At 44.9% G+C, this 22,625-nt stretch overlaps 1 long non-coding RNA gene across 1 annotated transcript in view; it reads right to left on the reverse strand.

Annotated features, from left to right (window-relative positions):
• LOC310835303 overlaps positions 1 to 22,625 on the reverse strand; it is a 481,690-nt gene that overhangs the window by 349,242 nt on the left and 109,823 nt on the right. The window lies entirely within an intron of this gene.

Here is a 22,625-nt window from a genome sequence, read left to right on the forward strand (position 1 = left end):
AATTATATAAGACTCCCTACCTCCTGGACATGGGCTGCTTCAGCACTGGGTTCAAATGATGGATATCCTTTTGGTTGCTCACCGGAGTGCAGTTTAGATTCCCCCCCCCAAAAAAAATCTGCCTCTGTGATATATGGAGCTCTGTAGGAGACTCTATTCAAGAGAGAATTTTGCTCCATTCCTAGAAACTTCCCTGGTTCAAAGTATGCATTCTGTACTTTCAAATGAGAAGATCATGAGATCACACTCAAATTGCTTAGCTACACTGTGTGTGCTTGACATATTCTAGTGCACAAAACATCTTTATCCTGTGGAAGGATATTTTTCAGCACACTTTGGATTTTTTTTGGCACATAATTTAACACTAAATCATATGAGTGGTATGATAATTACTTACTTTTGAACAGTATATCTCTCTAAAGAACAGCAGTCGTTAAAATAATGTGTGTATAAAAGAGGGTTTGAAATTACAGTGGGACATCCTACATATTCTACAAACCTATACTCAATTACGGCGCTGTGGGTTAAACCACAGAGCCTAGGACTTGTCGATCAGAAGGTTGGCGGTTCGAATCCCCGTGACAGGGTGAGCTCCCGTTGCTCGATCCCTCCTCCTCCGGCGGGAAGGTAAACGGCGTTTCCGTGCACTGCTCTGGTTCGTCAGAAGAGGCTTAGTCATGCTGGCCACATGACCTGGAAGCTGTACGCCGGCTCCCTCAGCCAATATAGCAAGATGAGCGCCGCAACCCCAGAGTTGGCCACAACTGGACCTAATGGTCAGGGGTCCCTTTACCTTTACCTTTTAAAAGTTGCATACATACCATACATTGACAACACATGACTTTCCCCCAAAGAATTATGGGATCTGTAGTTTGCTAAGGGTGTTAGGAATTATAGCTGTGTGGGGGGTGAACTGCAGTTCCCAGGATTCTTTGTGGAAAGCCCCCCCCCAAATTAGCAGGACTTCTGAGTAGATATGCATAGGATGGCACTGTTGGAAGTGAATACTACTGATGTGAAGATTGCAGGGACTCAATATTTCAGTAAGACAAAATTATGCAGAGTACAGTAGGAAGTTTTGTATATTTGTAGGTTTATAATTTGCATGCACCTACCTAACGACATATGTCTTAAGATGCGTGCTTGTAAAAAAGTTAAAATCAAACCATTGGGCATGCTAATCTTCCACAGAGGACGTTCTTGATTGTCTCCAAAAACATTTTTGTACAAAAGCAAATGCAAATTCTGGGACAATTCCCTGAACCTCTTTTTAGATTATCTCCTCCCCTCCAAGAAAACGATTGAAAGCTGAATTATACTTCTAGCTCCTAACCAGCATTATGATCCCAGGGAAAGAAATGGACCAGGGTATTCATATTTATACGTCAATGGTCCCAAATGAGTCAGAACTTGGCTCCTTGACTGGCTATTGTCTTGTTGATTTATTGCTCTGGGTTTTGTGCATTTACTCTCTTGAAAGATACATACCATGGGTATGTGGTGCATCTATGCAAAACATATGTTCCAAACCTTGTCCAGGGTGCAGTCATTCAAATAATCATTTTCTGTTGTACCTGCACAAGATGTTTTCTGCGAATTTGACATATCAATTTTCCAAATGAAGGGTTTGCATAGCATTTCACCCTGGTTGTCTGGAAACACAATGTAGATGGTCTAGTGCTGATTTTACTTCTTGGACGTGGAAAAAACTCTCTCCTGAAACCTTCGTTTTCCAGTTTGAATCACAGTAGAATGGAGAGGTGTGACAAACATTTTCTAGGAGTCCGGTCAATGTGTCTCACTCAGAATTGTGGAACAAACCGCTGCAGTTGTTGTCTCATCCCAGATTAAAGAAGAAGAAGAAGACGACTTTGGATTTGATAGCCCATTTTATCACTATCCGAAGGAGTCTCAAAGCAGCTAATAATCTCCTTTTCCCTTCCTCCCCCACCACAAACACTCTGTGAGGTGACTGGGGCTGTGAGACTTCATAGAAGTGTGACTGGCGCAAGGTCACCCAGCAGCTGCATGTGGAGGAGTGGGGAAGCGAACCTGGTTCACCAGATTACAAGTCCACCACTCTTAACCACTACATCATGCTGGCTCAAGGAAAAACAGAACAGTTTAGTTTGGAAAAGGGGGTGGGAACCAAGCAAGTGATTGTTTCACAATCGGCTGAGTGGGTAGAAACACAGTAGCACTCTGATGGAAGACCTGTTCAGATGGAAACCTCTTTGATGGGTTGTAGTGCTAACTTTTCAAATGTTCATTGTTTCTTGGTGTATTCTCAATGACAAGGCAAGCCAGGGTGGTTTGAGTCATGATCTCATGTTGAGTTGAAGTGCATTGTTAGTGAGGCGCCTTGAGGAATATCTGGAGCGTCAAAACTTCTGAGTTGCTTTGCGGATGTGAAACATCCCGTCAGAATGTGCAGAAATCCTGAAGAAGTTCTGGGCCTCAAAGCCACTTTTGGCCGTCATGAAATGACATGCCTCCTGCCATTCTCATGTGTCCTTTTCTTTTAACCACATTTATTCAAAAGTAACAATACAGCTTTGTCCACTGCCATCATATCACAGAAGGATCCCTCCAATCTCCCATCCCTCGTCAAGTTGGCTCACCAAATACTCTCAATAGGAACCCAACTACTGAGCTGGCTTACGAGACATTTTCAGTCAATATATCCCCTCCATGGACGCCTCTGTGATGATGATGGCATAAAAATACCCTGTTCCTCTTCAGTAAAATAGAAAAATGAGACCAACTCATATCAAATGTATCGTTTTTGGAGGTGTCTTTGATTATTGTCAATGGTATGTGAAGCATTCTGATAGAGCAATGCTCCAGATGTTATTAAACCAAGGTTTTCTTCCATCATTGAGCAATAACTAGTCTAGCTGCTGTGAACAGGAAGGAAATTAAATATTTTGATTTAAGGGTAGATTTTGGGGTCCAATCTATTGATGACAAGGCAAATGCCAAATTAGGAGGGATTTGTATTTTTAGTGATTTTGGAGTCAGATACAAAAGTTTTCCCCCAAAAGGTGTGGACCATGATACAGTCCCACCAAACATGAAAACAGAACGTCCTTCTCCACAGCCTTTCCAACATAAGAGTACAGTGGTACCTCTGGTTGCGAATGGGATCCGTTCTGGAGGCCTAGTCGCAACATGAAAGGAACGCAACCCGCAGCAGTGCTTCTACGCATGCTCTGGTTGCGATTCACCACTTCTGTGCATGCGCATGACGTCATTTTGCACATCTGCACATGTGCGAGTGGCGAAACCCAGAAGTAACCTTTCCGGTACTTCTGGGTTGCCGCGGGACACAACCTGAAAAAATGTAACATGAAGCAAGCGTAACATGAGGTATGACTGTAAGCTTAAATAATGTCTCTTAATCTGAGGGCAAAACAGTATTAGCATTCAAAGGCTGTAATGCAAACACGAAAGTATGGCTTGCCCAGTGACGGAGCAAGCTGATTGGGCACCTGGGGTGGCACGTGTGCCCTGCACCAAGGGGTAGGGCCAGCTGCCCGAGGGGTGGGGCTAGCCAGGGCAGAACGCTCCGCAGGGCCTCCAAGGTGTTTGCCTGCATCCTCCCACTCAGCCGCCCTACAGCTGAGCAGGAGACGGTGGGCAGACCGTTTGGGGCAGCGAGGAGCCTGTGGGCACCCAACCCACCACGTCACTCCCAGGAGAGGTGCGTGGCTCGGACATGCTGCAGGCCCCGCAGTGAGTGCCTCCCGCCATTTCCTCACCCCTCTCAGTGGTGACACCCGGGGCGGCCTGCCCTCACCACACACCCCTTCCTCCGCCCTTGGGCTTGTCCAATGGACCAGGGCAACCTTTTATTTCAGGTCCCATAACAGCAGTCCCTCCCTTTTTCTCAGCATCGCATCACAATATATTCAGCTGAGACTTCCTATTAGATTTTGTGGTGGGTGGGTGGGAGAGCATACCCTTTCTGAAGAGAACAACTATGTATGTGAGACAGATAAAGAGATAAAGATAAAGAGATGTTTAGGGAAGCTTTTAATGTTTAATAGATTATTGTATTACCAATAAACTGAAACTGACACAGGGACAAACAAAAGAAGACGCCTTTACCCCGGTATGGCTCCCCTTTATCACATCACAGCCCAAGAAGACAATGACAATAATCCACCAATAGCATACAAATCAATATGGCTAACCTGATCCAAATCACCCACCCACCCGACTCACTCATGAAAACAATGATCACCACAGCCAATCACAAACAAACAACCACACCCTAGGCCAACCCCAACCTCTCTCACCACCAAAGGAACACAAATGAACAGCACGAGCAACGCTGACACCAAACCCTACATACATTAAGCAAAATAGAAACATCGCCACCCAACCCCACCCCAACCCATCTTCCCCCCTCCACCCCTTTTCTTCATAATGTCTCAACAAATGAAACTGATTTGTAAAAATGTTACAAGGAAAAAATACAAGAGACATTACACATACTTCTGTAAAAAAATTTTTAAAAAAAGATTATTGTATTTTAATATTCTGTTGAAAGCTGCCCAGAGTGGCTGGGGAAACCCAGCCAGATGGGCGGGATATGAATAATAAATTATTGTAATATATTATTATTATTAAAGGAGAAAGAAATATTATTTTTGAGGAAAAACCAGCAGTGTGCCCTGCCCTGCTGTTACTGCTTTTGTTCAGATGATAAAATGTCGGGGTGTGTGTGAGTGATCATTATGTGTCGCTGTACAGCTAACTGTGCAGACAAGGTGATGTTCTTAGACCCCAGAAGGTCCATCCCAATGAAGGAGGATAGTCCAATGGGCGCAATCAAAGCTTGAACAAAAATGGCACTTGATTTTATCACCCATCGGAAAAATCCCCTCCCAGCACATACCTTGCTGAGGCAGCAGCAGCAGCAACAACAAAACAATTGCCGCCTGCCAACGGGTGCTGCTGCTTCTCCCCTCTCCCACCTTGGTGACACCCCCCCAGGTCCTCCGGAAACCATTCAGATCTTTCATGTGGCTTAAAAAATTTCCAGCTCCTAATTCCGTTCTTTCCTTAAAGGATTTTGCGAGTCCATTTATTGCTCGTGAAAAAGGAAGATTAATAGCTTGAGTCAGGCATAATGCAGGAAAGCACCAGATAGGTTTCCTCTGGCGGCTCTGCCGCGGCAGCTGCCGCCCCCTCTGGTTCAGCCTTGGGCCTCTTTGCCTGGAGGGGCTGATCCTGCTCTCCGGCTGCCGCCAAGGGCCTCCAACTGTGTGATAGTTTGGACATGTGGAGTCCTGGAGAAGGAAGGTGAAGCCTTGCCAACTCGGCGCATTGAAAAGCTGTGACTCAGACCAACCCCCTACCACCACCAAATGATCCTGGGGTTTCAAACAAACCCATCCTTTCCCACAATGGCTTTCTTCTGCTTTGCTCTTTTCGCAAGGTCAAGGGCTCTCAAGCTTTTGCTGATCGGAAAATGCATTGTCCCAAACAAACGATTTGCTTTGCTGTGTGTATAAAGGCTGCCATACACCATACATTTGAAGCACATTCAGAGCATATATCCAAAGTATCCTGGAAACTGTAGCTCACCCCTTACAGAGCTACCATTCACAACACCCATAACAAACTACAGTTCTCGGGATTCTCCAAAGGGCATCAGGTGCTTCAAAGGTATGATGTGTTAGGGTGGACTGCCTGGCCAGAGTGGTTCATGCTCTGGTTATCTCCCGCTCTGACTACTGTAATGTGCTCTACGTGGAGCTACCTTTGAAGGTGACCTGGAAACTACAACTAATCCAGAATGCGGCTGCTAGACTAGGGACTGGGAGCAGCTGCTGAGACCACATAACACAGGTCTTGAAAGACCTACATTGGCATACCAAAAGAAATGAGGACTTTATTTATGTATGCCACTACAGCAGCAAGAATGTTGACTGCACAAAATTGGAAGACTGGAGAAATACCAACTAAAGAACAATGGCAAGAGAAGTTGATGAACTATGCAGAACTGGCAAAAATGACAGAAAGACTAAGAGAAAAAGACAACAGAGACTTTGAAAAAGATTGGGAACCATTTGTATTATATTTGCAGAAACAAAGAAAGGCAATAGACTTGTTGGCAGGATTTAAATAAACATCCACATTATTAGCATCAGAAAATGTTTGGAAGATAGTGAAATAAGATGATGTATTTAATTTTATTTTTATGTTTTTAAGGTTTGATGCTATGTTATTAATAACTTTTTCTGTTGAGAGATAGCAAAGCGGGTGAAAACAGAAACAAACCAGAAACACAAGTTGGGGGAAGTCTTGGAGGGGAGGGAGGGAGGAATATACAGTAAACGTTAAGAATTTGAGATGTATGTAATGAAAGAAAATGAAAAATGAATATATATATATATATTTAAAAGAAAGACCTACATTGACTCCCACTTTGAGCACAATTCAAAGTGTCAGTGTTGACCTTTAAAGCCCTAAATGGCCTCAGCCCAGTATAGCTGAAGGAGCGTCTCCACCTCCATCGTTCGACGATGAGGTCCAACTCTGAGAGCCTTATGTGGTTCCCTCCCTGCGAGAAGTGAGGTTATAGGGATTGCTAGGGGGAAACCCTGGAGAAGAGGGGACTTGGGTAGCTGTTGTGGGGTGCAGACCTTCAGTCTCTGCAGCTGCTTCAAGGGGGCAAGACCCACGGAAGATGAGCTGCTGTTCTCATTAGGCCTGACACTCTGGTGCAGATCCTTGAAGCCTTACTCCAATGAAGCTCTAAAATGCCGTTTTGATCCTGGATTTCAGAAAAGCTACACTTGGCAGAAAGAGAAACCAGCTTCTCAACTCCTTCTTGTGTTAGGTTTCTTTCCACCTTTCCAAATAGTGACCAGTTTATTTCCCAAGGTGCAAAAGATAAAGGAGTCAGAAGCCAGCCGGAAGTGGGAAGAATTGGAGGCAGTGTGATGCAAAGGTCTTACATCCTTTCTCTAGTAGCAATAACCTGGATATTTCCCAATTCCAATCCTGGTCCAAATACCTGAAGATATTCTACATTCTGCAACATTTGGAAGCACTTTTCCAACATCAATCTCAATTTCTTCCACTATTTCTAATTTTTCAATAACGGGCCGGAGGGAAAGACCTGGGGTGGGGGATTTTTTTTCCTGGTTGTGTTCCAAGATTTCACTCTTTTACTTTCAACTCTGTCCTTCCTTCTGATCAACAAGTTTATTTCATTTCAAAGTGCTCTATAGCCAGCGATCCATATCGCTTCCTGTGAGCTCCACAGAACCAGCATGTTTTTAATTCTCCCTTATGCTACGTGCGTATGGTTATTGCTGCTTATACGAGAAGTGGATTCTTCTACATCTGAAAAGCATCGCTGTCTGAACTAGAAAAGCACAGGGCCAGAAACAGCGCTCAGAATTTAGAACAGAGTCCCTCTGTAGGGGCATGGTTAAGTGATTAAACAATCTAAAATCACGGCTTTTATTTGCTGGAGTTGTATTAACTTTTAACTAGTTAGAATATAGAATATAAAGGGACGCGGGTGGCGCTGTGGGTTAAACCACAGAGCCTAGGACTTGCCGATCAGAAGGTTGGTGGTTCGAATCCCCACGACGGGGTGAGCTCCTGTTGCTTGGCCCCTGCTCCTACCAACCTAGCAGTTTGAAAGCACATCAAAGTGCAAGTAGATAAATAGGTACTGCTCCAGCGGGAAGGTAAACGGTGTTTCCATGTGCTTCTCTGGTTCTCCAGAAGCGGCTTAGTCGTGCTGGTCACATGACCCGGAAGCTGTATGCCGGCTCCCTCGGCCAATAAAGTGAGATGAGCGCCGCAACCCCAGAGTCGGTCACGACTGGACCTAATGGTCAGGGGTCCCTTTACCTTTTCTAGTTAGAATATATAAATGCTTTTTGCGTGTGATGGAACTCAGTGGCAGGGAGTTCCAGGACCTGTCTTTGCTGTTCACTTTGATCAAGAGAGGGGTACTGGCAACTCATTTTTTTTGCACATATTTCTGTATGTAGAAGTTTTGGGTGACATCTAGTTGTGGACTTCCACTTGCACAATAGTATCACCCCTTCTTCTGTTCACCCTTGAACTCCCACCATCCAGGGGTCTCCCAAAATCTGCTCCAGAGGGTTAGGCTACTTTCCAAAGCAGATTGGGGTAGGTGAGGGGCTGCAGGGTAAAGGTGAAGAACGGGAAGTCTCACTGTGTGAGCAGAAATGCAATGTTGGAGTTAAGTTGCGGCTTCATGTCTAGAATCATGGTTTCACCAAAATTTGTTATCACGAGTACCAGTCTTAAGGCACCTTTGCAATTAATTTATCATGGTGGTCGTTGGCTGTCGTTAGACCCCGACATCTCTTTCCTCACACCACAACCCTGAGCTATGGAAGTAACCTTTGTGAACTGAAATGGCAGAGATATAAGCACGTGCTAAATTATTCTACTAAATGTAGCAGTACTTAAACATGAAATTAATTACGGTCAGAGACCAGCTTGGGAAACACAAATGGAACTACAATCCCAATAGCAAAACAAACATTTAAAACATGGAACTTAAGACTTTTTAATTTTTTTAAAGCTAGTACAGTGGTACCTATGGTTACGTACTTAATTTGTTCTGGAGGTCCGTTCTTAACCTGAAGCACCACTTTAGCTAATGGGGCCTCCCGCTGCCGCAGCGGCGCTAAACCATGATTTCTGTTCTCATCCTGAAGCAAAGTTCTTAACCCGAGGTAATATTTCTGGGTTAGCAGAGTCTGTAACCTGAAGCGTATGTAACCCGAAGCGTATGTAACTGGAGGTACCACTGTAGAGTTGTTAACAACATCTATCTATATCAACCAACCAACCAACCAATCAATCAATCAATCAATCAATCATTGAATCATAGAATTGTAGAGCTGCGAGGGACCCCGAGGGTCATTTAGTCCAGCCCCCACGATGCAGGAACCTTATACCCAACATGGGGTTCGAACCCACAACCCTGAGAGGCAGTGTCTTATGCTCTACCTCCTGAGCTATCCCCAGCTCAGACATCTACCCTTTTTAGCCCTAGGGGCTCCTGGGTCAAACCCCTTCCAGCCAAATCCAAGACTGATGGGATTGTGTCCAATGCCTTGAAACGTCTAGCTCTGTTAAAAAAATATTGCCCCCGAACGAACATTTACACTTGTTTATTTTGATAGAACAGAGTGGCTGGGATAAAAATATCTGTGATAGGATTACTAGGAGGAAAGCCTGCTGTAGGATGTAAAAACCTCTTAGGATGGGCTCCGTTCATAAACGCACATGCCTGGGTTTGAAAGGCGGATCCTGAGGTAGTTGTATCGTACATCTGTTCTCCTGACTTTTTAACCATGGAGTGCTAGTTTATTGCCGAGCTTAAGGATAAAAGAAGCAAGAAATGAAAGTTTTTTTGGAGGGGGGAGTTTCCTTCCTTCTAAGTACATTCAGATGTTTGCCTTCAAACCCTAAGCCAGGCTTTGTTTCTAGCTTATTTCACCTTCCTGATGTGATTCAGGCTTCTTCTTTTTCTATCCAGAATATATAAAAAGGTAAAGGTACCCCTGCCCGTACGGGCCAGAAGTCTCCGACTCTAGGGTTGTGCGCTATTTATCTTCTTGCACTTAGGGGTGCTTTCGAACTGCTAGGTGGGCAGGAGCTGGGACTGAAAGACCCCGTCGCGGGGTCTTGAACCGCCGACCATACAATCCACAAGTCCTAGGCACTGAGGTTTTACCCAAAGCACCACCCGCGTCCCATCCAGAATATATATATATATATATATATATATATATATATATATAGTGAAGAATGGTGGCAATAGCACAACAAAGGCCAAAGAGTACACATAATGATTAAAGGAACATCCCTCAGAAAGATTTTTGGTATCTTCTTTCTGAATACCATACCAATGCTTAATGCAATGTGAAATATGACCTATACCCTGATTGCTTTGGAGATGCCTCTGTCAGGTTGTCTCAAGTCTTTTGTTTTGCTTTGAGATTTTAAGCGCTGCTCCCTCTCTCTCCTTCTCTCTCTCTCTGCGGCAAGAAGCATCGTGGGCACAGAGCCACTTAACCATTTCGGCATCCCATCTGTGGGATGCCTGATTCCCTTGTCATGAAGGCAAATATCTTCAGGGGTATCATTATTAGTTGAATATGAGCAGGTGGCGCAGAGTCCTGAAAGTCCAGAATCCAAAAAGTAGCTTGTATAGCATCCCATTACAAACAGCAAGCTCTCAAAGGAAAACATGAGCCCTAACCCCTGGATTGAATGTGTGCAGAGGTGGGGAAGGGGAGGGGGGGTTGAGTGTGTGAATGAGCAGCCTTCTGTTCCTCTCCTGGATCTCTGGACCAAAGCCAGCACCAGGGCCAGATTTAGGTTTGATGAGGCCCTAAGCTACTGAAGGTAATGGGGACCTTGATATGTCCAGCTGTCCTTTGTCTACAACAAATTGTCGCTGTTTTTTTGGTGTTTAATATATACTATATGGTCATTTATGGACCTCATAGGTACAGTGGTACCTCGGATTACATACACTTCAGGTTACATACACTTCAGGTTACACACTCCACTAACCCAGAAATAGTGATTCAGCTTAAGAACTTTGCTTCAGGATAAGAGCAGAAATAGGGCTCTGGCGGAGCGGCGGCAGCAGGAAGCCCCATTAGCTAAAGTGGTGCTTCAGGTTAAGAACAGTTTCAGGTTAAGAGCAGATCTCCAGAATGAATTAAGTACTTAACCCGAGGTACCCCTGTATCTCAAGCCATTTGCACATGATGCCATGCAACCAGTCCATGCAGCATGTAGGCACCCTATATATAGGTAAAGGTGAAGGTAAAGGGACCCCTGACCATTAGGTCCAGTCGTGGGGTTGCGGCGCTCATCTCACTTTATTGGCTGAGGGAGCCGGCGTACAGCTTCCAGGTCATGTGGCCAGCATGACTAAGCCGCTTCTGGCGAACCAGAGCAGCGCACAGAAACGCTGTTTGCCTTCTCGCCAGAGCAGTAACTATTTATCTACTTGCACGTTGACGTGTTTTCGAACTGCTAGGTGGGCAGGAGCAGGGACTGAGCAACGGGAGCTCACCCCGTTGCGGGGATTCGAACCGCTGACCTTCTGATCGGCAAGTCCTAGACTTTGTGGTTTAACCCACAGCGCCACCCACGTACCTCACCCTATATATAGAAAGGAGCAAACCAGGGATATTTTAGGGAGCAGGCTCACAGGCGGGGCCCATGACTTACATCAGAGGAGCCTACACAACGCAAAATACTGTTGCTGGATGTAGGTTTTATTTTATTTGTTTTTTTATCTTATATTTTGGAAATGTACATCCAGTTGTTTTTCCCTTTAATTTTTTGGGGGCTCCCAAGAGTGAAAATTGGAAACCCTTGATGAGCTACAGCAATTTATCCAGTCATCTGTTAATAGATATCAGTCGAACTTGTGCTCACCTAGAAATATACAATGGAAGATGAAATATACTCGGAGTCGAGTGTGGATTTCATGCTCTTTATTCAACTCATAGTAGTGAGGAATGAAAGTTCCTCCAAAATATCTGCTTTATATACATTATTTACACAATGGGCCGCACGTGATTGGCTAATTTCTGGATTCGCCTGTAGGCCAATCAGGTTGCGGATTCACTTCCACCTGGAGCTGGATAGGGTGGCTCCTGCAGACCAATCATACTGCTGCATTGTTCTAGGACCAATCAGACTGCTGCATTCTGAATCCTATTGTTCTAGGACCAATCAGACTGCTGCATTTGGATCCTTTTCAACTCAGTACATAACAGAAGACATATATATGAGCATTTGGTGACCGCCCCCCCCAGGCCCTGCTCTGTCTTTCCCCATCAGATCTGGTGATGTCCTGGTGTGCCAGCCTTCTTGGCTGTCCAGCCAAAGAGTCCATCTCTGCTGCCATTTGCTGAATTGCCTACGAAGTTTGGCTCCCCTTTCCGTCTTCTACAACCTTTCTCTCAATCCTGAAAAATCAGAGGGACTGGGTGAAGTGTCAAACATCATTCACAGTGAATAGCCGAATCCTTTTCTGGAACAATCGAAGGGCTGAGTCTTCATTCAGCTGTTGGGCAAGGATAAAACAGAACAAAGGGAAGTTGGAAACAGTGTGATCAGGAAGTCACAGGGGATATATCACCACTATTTATGTGAAGGATGGTTTATTTATCTAAAAGCAAGATTGCTTTGGCTTAAGTTGGATTGCACATCCTCCTATGCAATAGGATGAAATTGACACAGGATGTGCCTAGATGTCAGTTTTCTGCCTTTCTGGTTGTGCAATTCACCCCTAACCAAAAATGTGAGAAGCAACACACAGAAGGGGGGGGGGAGGTTTAAAAGTTGTTTGGGTTATATGAAAGACTTCCTGGGCAAAATTCCACTTGGACTGTGCCACCTGTGACCAGGGCTCGATTTAGGTTGGATGAGGCCCTCAGCTCCTGAAGGTAATGGGGCCCCTTCTATATGCAGCTGTCCTTTGTCAACAACAAATTGTTGCTGTTTTTTTGTGTTGAATATATGCCATATGGTAATTTATGGACTTAATAGGTATCTAAAGCCATTTGCACATAACAAAATATGTATTTTATCAAAGTAATTGTTGAACTGAAATACAATTGGAAATGTACATCCAGTTTTTTCCCTTTTTTGGGGGGGGGGCAAGAGAGTGGGGCCCTAAGCTACATCTTGTTTAGTTTATACGTAAATCCGGCACTGCCTGTGACTGCCAACAGGACTATTGTAGCCAAAATGGGGCTGCTGAGAAGAAAAAGTGTATTGGGATACTTGGCGGAGCGAATCGGATCTGGCCCAATCGCCTTCTAAATCTGGCCCGCAGACGGTCGTGTTTTTATATGAGTAGAATGTGTGCTTTTATTTATAATGCATCTCTGGGTTCTTTGTGGGGCATAGGAATTTGTTCATCCCACCTCCCCAAAAAATAGTCCGGTCCCCCCAAAGGTCTGAGGGACAATGGACTGGCCCCCTGCTGAAAAAGTTTGCTGACCCCTGTCCTAATGAAAAGTGGGACATTCCGGGATCAAATCAGAAACTGGGACTGTCCCTGGAAAATAGGGACACTTGGAGGGTCTGGTGATGGAGGTTAATTGGGAAAGGGGAGCAGAGGAGGTCAGGTCCCCTGACCCTGAGTGTCCATGCTGTAGTTTGCAGTCAGTGTGCTGGGCCCGGGGGCAACCCGTGAAACACGGTCCTGGTCCGGTCCAGAATCTGAAGGTTCCACTGGGAGTCAGTCCGACAGGGCCGAGGCAGGAAACCTGGCAAGGACAGGTGCAGGATCTCAGGCAGGGTCTGGCATACAGCAATGTTACTCCCGCAACCTGGGGCAGGGTCTGACAGCCTTTTATCTTTGTCAGGGTAGTGGCTGGTCCTGATCCCTCTGTTTCGCCCGAAGGCGAGCACTCCTCCTGCGGGTACTCAGGTCTCTCCTTCTCTCAGACCTTAATCTCTGCAGCTCGGGAGACGTCGGTGGGTTACGTCGGTGGGTTACTAGACCCAGGGGCTGTCTCAGCCTCCCCTGACCCAGTGGAGCAGCTGTAAGTGATGGCCCAGCTGAAGGCAACGAGGGAATCCCCGCATCTGGAGCCAGGACAGGCTCAGGCCCCTGACTCGGCCCAGTTGGCGTTTGCTGCAGGGGAACCTGTGCAGACTGGGTCTCTTCAGAATCAGGCCCCAGACTTGGTTCAGATGATGCCTGAGGCAAAGGATCCGGTGCAGACTGAATCCAAGCCCGAGTCCCAGGCCATCACAGTCAGCTCCTGCTGGGCAGAAGCTAGCAAGCTGCACAGTCGTCTCAATTTTTATTTTTTCTTAAAGGCATTCTCGCTCACCTGGAGAGTAAAGCCTTCTACCTGCCTTCAGGTCAGACCTAGGGCCCTGTATGAAAAAGTAGAAGTTAGACTGGCTATTTATAATTTATTAAGTACTTGAAATTGGCAGTAGCAGATGCTGCGGGCGTCTATAAAAAAATACTCGCTAGCTGTACAGTGATTATGATTTTTTTTTTTGGCCTTTATTCCTTTTGTGCACATGACTTTTGTTGCTGCAGAAATTTGTGGTCTTGGGAGTTAACGCAATACTTTTCACCAGGAAGCTAAATCAAAACCAATGTTTGCTTGGTTAACAAGCTAGCTAATCAAAAGCTTGCATACAGATGTTGGACCAATAATAAAAAAAAGATATCGCTTTTCTCATGTTGGATCTCTGCATTTTGTAGAAGCAGTGGATGGAACGGCTTTATTCTGATCCGCCCAGTTTCGGAAAGCACAGCTGACGTTTCCAGCAGATCTTTGAGGAATGCGGCTGGGCTGCCATGCAGCTGCGGGGCTGGCTCTTCAGTTTGTTGCAAAGTGGAATTATTTTCATCTGTGCACCAGCTCTCAGTGGTTAAGGGGATCCTCATGCAGATTGTTCTGAGCTATGCACAGTTCCCACTAGGAGGCATCTGCGATTTGAAAGCCAGATCTCACATTCTGAGACTCTGAAGATTGTCTGCGTTTGTTTACCTCACTTATATTCGGTCAAACTTTCCTCCCAACAGGCAAAAAGCTGAATATTTTGGTTTGCATGAAACACGCTTTGCACAATAGAAACAATATCTACATACAGCTGAAACATGGACTATATAGAGAAGAAGGGACAGGCAAAAAGCTGAATATTTTGGTTTGCATGAAACACGCTTTGCACAATAGAAACAATATCTACATACAGCTGAAACATGGACTATATAGAGAAGAAGGGACATAACTAGAAGTGAGAAGAATCTGCACAAGGGCATGGCCAGGTAAATTATAATTTAAATCAGTTTATGAAATCAGCCGGGTCTTCTGCCCTTTTTCTGTTCCCCTAACGCAAAATAAAGGAAATAAAAATAAAATAAAAACTTCGTGTAATTCTGAACTTTAAAACTTTGGGCATACTAATAATTCAGAGAATGCTTGAGAATACTTGAGAAAATGACTGTGGCGTGAACTTAACATGTTGTTTGTTGTTGTTTAGTCGTTTAGTCGTGTCTGACTCTTCGTGACCCCATGGACCAGAGCACGCCAGGCACTGCCTCCCACAGTTTGGTCAAACTCATGCTGGTAGCTTCGAGAACAGTATCCAGCCATCTTGTCCTCTGTCGTCTCCTTCTCCTTGTGACCTCCATCTTTCCCAACATCAGGGTCTTTTCCAGGGAGTCTTCTCTTCTCATGAGGTGGCCAAAGTATTGGAGCCTCAGTTTCACAATCTGTCCGTCCAGTGAGCACTCAGGGCTGATTTCCTTAAGAATGGATCTAAACATAGGCCATTGCTTTATAGCAGTGATGGCCAAACTTGGCCCTCCAGCTGTTTTGGGACTACAACTCCCATGATCCCTAGCTAACAGGACCAGTGGTCAGGGATGATGGGAATTGTAGTCCCAAAACAGCTGGAGGGCCAAGTTTGGCCATCACTGCTTTACAGTCATACCTCATGTTATGTCCACTTCATGTTACATTCTTTCAGGTTACGTCCAGCGGCAACCCAGAAGTACCAGAAAGGGTTACTTCCGGGTTTCACCACCCGCGCATGTGCAGAGGCACAAAATGACATCATGCGCACGTGCAGAAGTGGTAAATTGCAACCCGTGCGTGTGCAGACGCACTGCTGCGGGTTGTGCTCTTTTCATGTTGTGAATGGGCCTCCGGAACGATCATATAATCTTTGTATGAGTAACATAGCAAAATTGTGCACACATTAATGTAGTATTTTTTTTAAAAGCCTTCACTGCATCCCTGTATTGCCAACTGCTTTTATCATTTTGCAAAAATTCCTATTGTAAGTAAATTGGCAGTTTTCACTGTAGATCGCCAAAATCTATTTCTGGTTGCTACAGGCCATATTTGTGGGTCCCTCCCTCAATTCTTTTGAGATTTTTGGTACAGTTCAGATTTTATGCATAACCAATGAATGATCTGTGAAGTCTGGGCATCGTATTTCCATTCAAAGCATTGTCATACTATAGAGATAATTCCAAGGGTTGTTCTGGAACCAAGGCAGATGTGATGGAAAGAGATATTTTTCACTTACTTATAGACTCGATTGATGCACACCAGAAAGACCTCCCAATGTTGTATTAAAAAAAACCACAATGGAAGTGTTGGAGCCTCCGTACGACCAAGCTGTAATGACTCTCCTCTGGCCGTATCTTCGGAATCCATCTAGGCTCTCCTCCGATGGTGATTAACGACCTAAGCCTTTGAATGAGACTTCAGGCATGCTCCCCATTACGCAGAGTACCCAGACAGCAGCAGAAGAGCCAGAAATATGTGCTACATTGCTACTTTTATTTCTAACTACGCAGGACAGAAAAGAACATGCGTCTGCTCTCTGTGAGAGACAGAGGACAACAGGACAAAGAAACAGTAAACAAGTAACATCAACATCCATCTCCCGTGAGATTTCCAACAGTCTGGAATGTCAACAGAGTCTTGTGACTCCAAGAACTGCACAGTGGCATAACAGAAATCTAATAGGAAGATCACAGCAGGACAATAGTTTGCCCACATTGGATTCTCTCAACCAGGAAATGTCAGTTCTGAAACTGTAGCCCCAATGAGGCGAATGATGGCAACGTTTATGGAATTGCAGGGATGTGGCAGCCAGTGGCGTAGCGTGGGGGGTGCAGGGGGGGCCGGCCACACCGGGCGCAACATCTGGGGGTTAGGATTAGGGGGCACAAATCCACGGGTTAGGGGGCACAAATTACTTGCCCCGGGTGCTGACAACCCATGCTACGCCACTGGTGGCAGCCCTGGTGTAGCAAGAAGAAAGGGACGTTCAGTGAAAAGGTAATTATAGGATGAGATTTTTAAAATAAACACATGGGGAAAGAGCAGCTGCTTTTCTCTGAGTTTTTCCAACCTACTCACACCCATGTGTGCCCATTTCTAAAAAAATAAATGAGCAATAAAAATTGCAGCCAGAACATTCTGCATGGTGTTGCCACAATAAAGTGGATAAATCATCTATGACAGGGATTCCCAGTTCTTCCCAAGCCCAATAAAGCAATTCTTGTAATCCTCAAACTCTCCACAGGCTGCTTTGCTGAAATATCAACTGTAGAAATCCAGCCCTGACGATAGATTTAATGGCTAGGAGTGCCACTGGATAATAGGATGCTCATAGCACATGCCCTGGGAGGGAGGGGATATGGGAATGTGGGATGTGATACATAAGTAGCAGTCAAGTATCACATTCCTTGTTTTCCTAGAGTGGACATGCAAAGGGATGTTTGGTCCAGACAGTCGGGACTTCCTCTTTCCTCCTGGGCTGGGACAAACTTCCTTTAGCTTGTGACTATAGGTGGGCATGACCTTACCTGCACAGGTAACAAAACCAAAGGGCATGCAGCCCCCCTCCTCTTTCCTCTCTTTGACTCCCTCCATCATAGAAGCAACAGCTTTTTAGCTAGAGATGCCCTATTGGCTTCCAGCCAACAGAGGTCACTGGCATTATTCTCACATGGGATAGTTCCACATGTATATAATTTGTAAGCAAGTCTGCCTTCAGGGATCCACTGTGAACCGATGATGTGAGTAAATATCTTTTATATACTTTAAATAACAGTTACAGATAGGTAGCGGTGTTGGTCTGCCATAGTCAAAACAAAAAAATTCCTTCCAGTAGCAACCTAAAGACCAACTAAGTCAGTTCTTGGTATGAGCTTTCGTGTGCATGCACACTTCTTCAGATACACGAAAGCTCATACCAAGAACTGACTTAGTTGGTCTTTAAGGTGCTACTGGAAGGAATTTTTTTGTTTATACTTTAAATAAGATTGCCATGTGTTCATTCTTTTGAGAGGGATAAGAAGGGGACTTACCAGGAACATACAGTTCAATACTGAATTGTATGATATTGAGAGGCTTAAACAAAGCCTGCAACCAGCTACTCGCTGTGTGTTGAAAGTGGAATGTAAAACTTTGCTAAGTAAAGGAACTTGCTAGCGTAAGTTAGGAAAGATATTAATAAACAATATATCCTCTCCTGCTTCTCTGAACATTCCCACAGGGAATTGTAGTGGGCTGCTCCCAGCGCCATAAAAAGACTAGTGGATGTGGGGGGCAGGCCCATAGTGTTTACTTGTCAAATAGTTCATATATTTACTTATGAGAATCTCTGGTCCCTCAGGTTTCGAATCCTTCCTCTACGTTTGTCTAGCTCTGCCTAGTCCATCAGTTTTATCCTCCATTCTTCTGTCGTCGGTAGTTCTTGTTTCCGTTTTTGTGCCAATAATATTCTTGCCGCCGTCATTGCATATAAAAACAACTTACAATCCTGTCTGATAGAAATTAAGGCGGGTGTTGGGGGGTCCTTTGAATCTTCCCCATGTTTGCCCAGCACACTCCTTTTCCAGCTGATACTGGGGGGGGGGGCAGGGTTGTGGAATTGCTGTGGCAGTGGGGAAGGGGATTCCCGCATCAGATCTCCCTCCCCCCAGGTTGGGACTTTTCTCTCCTCCATGGGAGAGGAAAATCAGATGCATCTGATGGCCTCTGAGATAGCCTCCAGGGCCTACAGGACTGCAAGGCTCAAATGCTTTATGAGCGCTTTTGTCAAAGGCGGAAGAGCCCATTTTGTCTAGAAGCTGAACAAGCAAAATTGAGAGAAGACTATGTCTTCTTGCAGGTGCTGAGCGATACAGCGGCGTGACGCCCGTTCTACATGGTTGCAGAATCTTACCCCAAACACTTCCATCATAAAAGATAGTGCATCATAACTGGCCCTGAACTGGGTCTCCACCCTGCAGCTGGCCCTATTGTTCCCCTCCAGAGACCTGGAGAAGACTTGTTCCATTTGTCCAATGGCAGAGATAGTCACGAGCGTCAAAGTGGTCAGACCTTTTATGGAAGAATATATGTGCTCCAAAGGATAATAGTATTTTTATTTCAAAAAGTCTTGAAACAGAATTGTTTTCATATGATTCATCATGCTGAAAAATGTGTGTGAAGGTTTCAGTATATTTTACCGACTAGCCGATAGCTCAAGCATTTCACGGTACATTTCAGCTGATGAAAAATAGTAACAAAACAGGAAATACCTTTTAAACATCTTTTTCAAAACCCAGGACTTGTTCACCCCTTAAAGGAGATAAAATTGGAGCACATAAAGTCTTTTACTGGCATCCATATCTCACTTGTGAAAAGCATTAAGCTATGCTAATTCTTATTGCATTGCTCCCTTGCTGTCTGCAAACTGTTCTCGCTTCCCCAGAGAGCATTTGCAAAAGACAGCTCAGTTTGCTTTATGACAACTGAAGTGTACTGCAACTTGTTCACAGATTCACTTTGATCCAAAGAAGCGAGAGGGAATTTGCATTTGCAGAGCCTTTCCCTCACCTAGCAGATTATTACTGGGAGCATGAAGTGGGTGGCTGGAGCATGGCCTATGGCATATAGGCAATTTCTGGGTGCCTATTATCTTTTGCTTATGCTTGTTCCCTATTGTCCCTTCTCCCCCAAAGTTTCCCACATTATCTCAATTTCTAGATTGCATAGGTGAACTTTTGCCAGCTAAGCAGAAATAAAAAGGACAAATGTTTGAATAAACATGTTTAATAAGTTCCAGCATTGTATGCCAGAGGAGAAAAGGGAAAAAAAAATAGAGTGCATTACTGTTATTACTTGCTTCAGATCCATTCTCTATAAGAAATTAATGGTCTGTTTGTTTTCCTCTCTTGACTTTCCATCTTCCATGTGACAGCCCTTGAGATATTTGAAGATGGCCATTATATCTCCTCTCAGTCTCCTCTCTCAGGCTAAACATACCCAGCTCCTTCAACCATTCCTCATCAGGCTTGATTTCCAGACCCTTGATCTTCTTGATCACCCTCCTCTGCACACCTTCCAGCTTGTCAACATCCTTCTTAAACTGCAGTGCCCAGAATTGGACATAGTATTACAGGTGTGGTCTGTCCAAGGCAGAATTGAGTGGTAGTATTAATTCCCTTGATCTGGACACTACACTTCTGTTGATGCAACCTAGAATAGCATTAGCATTTTTTTACTGCTGCATCACACTGTTGACGCATGTTAAGCTTGTGGTCCACCAAGACCCCTAGATCCTTTTTACATGTGTTACGCCAGGTGTCCCCCATCCTATATTTGTGCACCTGGTTCTTTCTGCCTAAGTGCAGAACCTGACATTTTTCCTTGTTGAAATTCATTTTGTTAGCTTGTGCCGAATTCTCCAATTTAATGTCATTTTGAATTCTGATTCTGTCTTCTGCGGCATTAGCTACCCCTCACAGTTTGATGTCACCTGCAAATTTGATGAGCATCCCCTCAGTTCCTTCATCCATGTCGTTATAAAGACTTTGAACAACAACGGGCCCAGGACAGAATCCTGCGGCACCCCACATGTCACTTTTTTCCAGGGTGACAAGGAACCATTAATGAGAACTCTTTGGGTTCGGTCACTCAGTCAGCTACAAATCCACCTAACAGTTACCTCATTCAACCTACATTTTACCAGTCTCCTCAAAAGAATATCATGGGGGACTTGGTCAAAAGCCTTGCTGAAATCAAGATACACAGCATTTGCCAGATCCACCAAGCTAGTAACTCCATCAAAAATGAAATGAGATTCGTCTGGAATGACTTGTTTTTGAGAAACTCATGCTGGGTCTTGCTAATCACAGCATGCTTTTCTAAGTGCTCACAGGTCGACTGTTGAATTATCTGTTCTAGGACCTTTCCTGGTATCAATGTCAAGCTCACCTGTCAGTAGTTACCTGGGTCTTCCTTCCCCCCCTTTTTGAAGATGGGGACAACATTTGCCCACCTCCAGGGACCTTGCCTGTTCTCCAAGATTTCTCAAAGATCATAGACAAAGACTCTGAGATAACATCCACAAGCTCCTTTAGTACCCTTGGATGCAGATCACCAGGCCCTGGAGATTTGATTTCATTTAAAGTAGCTTAGGGGTTCCCTTATTACCTCTTTTCCCATCTTGGGCTGCAGTTCCCTCCTTTGTTGTTGTTGTTGTTTAGTCGTTTAGTCATGCCCGACTCTTCGTGACCCCATGGACCAGAGCACGCCAGGCACTCCTGTCTTCCACTGCCTCCCGCAGTTTGGTTAAACTCATGCTGGTAGCTTCGAGAACACTGTCCAACCATCTCGTCCTCTGTCGTCCCCTTCTCCTTGTGCCCTCCATCTTTCCCAACATCAGGGTCTTTTCCAGGGAGTCTTCTCTTCTCATGAGGTGGCCAAAGTCTTGGAGCCTCAGCTTCAGGATCTGTCCTTCAAGTGAGCACTCAGGGCTGATTTCCTTCCTTCCTTCAGAATGGAGAGGTTTGATTTTCAAGAATCTCCTCCAGCACCATAATTCAAAAGCATCAATTCTTTGGTGATCAGCCTTCTTTATGGTCCAGCTCTCACTTCCACACATCACTACTGGGAAAACCATGGCTTTAACTATACGGACCTTTGTTGGCAAGCACTCAGGGTTGATTTTCTTCAGAATGGATTGGTTTGATCTTCTTGCAGTCCATGGGACTCTCAAGAGTCTCCTCCAGCACCAGAATTCAAAACCATCAATTGTTTGGCGATCTGCCTTCTTTATGGTCCAGCTCTCACTTCCATACATCACCACTGGGAAAACCTTAGCTCCCTCCTTACATCTTTTTTTTTTTTTTTGTTATCACCAGGCTGGGCATGTTGCTGGAATGGAAGAAGTTTTTATTGGCACTAAAAACAATACCATGAAGACACCTGCTAATATCAGTATGCAGGGAGTTCCAAAGTAGATGTGCTGCCACACGAAAATATCCATTTCTTGCAAGTGAGGAATGGACCTGTAACTGAGCCAGTTCTGCAGATCTCAGTGGCTGAGTGGGCACATACAAGGTGAAGTGATTAATTTCAGTTAAACTGATCCCAAGCTGTCGAGGGATTCAAACATTCACCTCATTCCTGCCCTTATGTCCAACATGAAAGTTGCTCAAAGTACGTGTGCAATCTTTGGAAGTGATAACAGAGTCCACATTCTCCCCCATCCCATCATGTCTCCTGCTCTTTCTCATGGTCCTCAGGTAACATAAGAAGCCCTGGCCAATGTGGCAGACACTCTGTGACTTCTTTCCATGTCCCTATTCATTACAGTCATACCTCATGTTACGTTTGCTTCAAGTTGCGTGTTTCCAGGTTGCGTCCCGTGGCAACCTGGAAGTACTGGAAAGGGTTACTTCCAGGTTTCACTGCTCGCGCATGCGACCCACGCAAAATGATGTCACACACATGCGCAGAAGCAGTAAATCGCGACCCGCGCACGCGCAGATGCGGGGTGCGTTCTTTTCAGGTTGCGAATAGGCCTCCGGAACAGATCCCGTTCGCAACCAGAGGTACCACTGCATTTGATTCCATTTACGAATCGCTTCCTATGAAACATGCCAAAGCAATTTAACAATAAAAACATCACAAATAAAAACACACCCGAAACCCTGCATTGAATAGAAAAGAAGCCATTCTAAATCCAACTCAGATACACACCGGGATAAAAATCTCCACCTGTTGAAAAAGGAAAGTCTTCCATAGGCGCCAACA

The sequence above is a fragment of the Podarcis gaigeae genome (assembly GCF_964106915.1).
Source record: "Podarcis gaigeae genome assembly, chromosome: 17".
Lineage (NCBI taxonomy): Eukaryota > Metazoa > Chordata > Lepidosauria > Squamata > Lacertidae > Podarcis > Podarcis gaigeae.